Genomic DNA, 1,533 nt, shown 5'->3' on the forward strand with positions numbered 1-1,533 from the left:
AGGGAAATGCTCTTTCATTAACTGTAGCTGCACTTTTTAATGTTTCTCCCTGTCATCTCTGTCATCACATGATTAATCAGTTAGGATGTCTTAGTACCTACGTTCCAATCATAGACTTTCATAATATCTTTGCATTCTAGGGCCAGCTGCTGGTATGGTGGTTAGAATGGTTGGATCCCATATGACTGACAATGCAGTTTGAGTCCTAGACCCAGCACGTTGAAAAACAAATGCTGGTGCACGTGCATGCATATGTGTACCCAAAATCCTGAAAGGAGGTCAAATGGAGGAGAAGGGATTCCATTGTGACTGTATCCCATGGAGGGCCACTTTCTCCACATTCTCTCTTGCTCTCTCTCTGGCAAGCACAAATATCCTCTGGCAAATTTTTTTTAACTTTCCATTCTAGAAAATCACACATTTATTTCCTATTTTTTGGAGCCTCCCATATTTCCTTATAAATTCAGTCAAGTTTGAATTACCAGAGAATTTTTGTATACATCTATATAGAAATTTTCATACAAGGGAACTGAAGAATATTTGGGGAAAAATGAATTAAAATATGAGTTTATGTTGGTTCAAAAAATTTGAAATTCATGCATTTTTTCATAATATGCATTTTTCTATGAACTTTTTGAAAGTCCCTTTTATGTCCAAATATATATGTATACATATGTATAGAGAATATATATGTATGTACATATGTACATAGCCACTCTACTATATTTGAAGATGTCAGACTTTTTTTTTATGTGTATATGTGTCTGAGTGTGTGTGTGTGTGTGTGTGTGTGTGTGTGTGTGTGTTTCACTTTCCCCATCAGACCAGAAGCTCCCTAACTGCAGAATCTGCTTTTCCTTATCATGCCATGACAGAACTATGGTCTCTTTTTAGTAATTCTCACAAGAGCTGAATGCCCTGGATTCTGAAGTCATAAATTCTCAAGAGCTGACACTAGTCACCTAATTGACTGTTAGTAAGATAGCTCTATGCCTCTGCATGTGTTTGGGCTCTTATTATTCCTTCCTGTCACTTAGTTAAGGTGCATTGATGCCCTGACTCATACTGGGGTCTCTTACCTGTATGCTTTTCTCTCTAGAGATGCCTATATTTCCACTGTCTTCTCTGTTAATATTTTCTGGAAAGCTTATTCCATGCAATCATAAATGTTTCCTATGGTAACTCAATGGATGTAAACTACTAGTAAGGATCTTTTAGTTCAGATTTCTGGATACAAAAGAGGTTCAAAATTTAGCTGGAGAATGAATTATATGACTTGGGAAAGTGGTCAGATGAACCATTTTATATAATGATGATAAGAAAAACAGCAGTTTGGTGAATTTTTTTTTCCTGCTGTTTGTACATTTTTATAGATAGAAACATCTAAGACAAACAAAATTGATCACCCATGGTATCTTAGACAAGGAACAGAAGGAGGATCTGAAATTTTAAGTGACAGAATAAGGTTCTGGCGCTCTATTACACAGCATGGAAAATAGTTCATAATAATACATTGTATATTTTAGATGGTTA

This window comes from Tupaia chinensis, unplaced genomic scaffold, assembly GCF_000334495.1.
Source record: "Tupaia chinensis unplaced genomic scaffold, TupChi_1.0 Scaffold000575_1, whole genome shotgun sequence".
Taxonomy (NCBI): domain Eukaryota; kingdom Metazoa; phylum Chordata; class Mammalia; order Scandentia; family Tupaiidae; genus Tupaia; species Tupaia belangeri.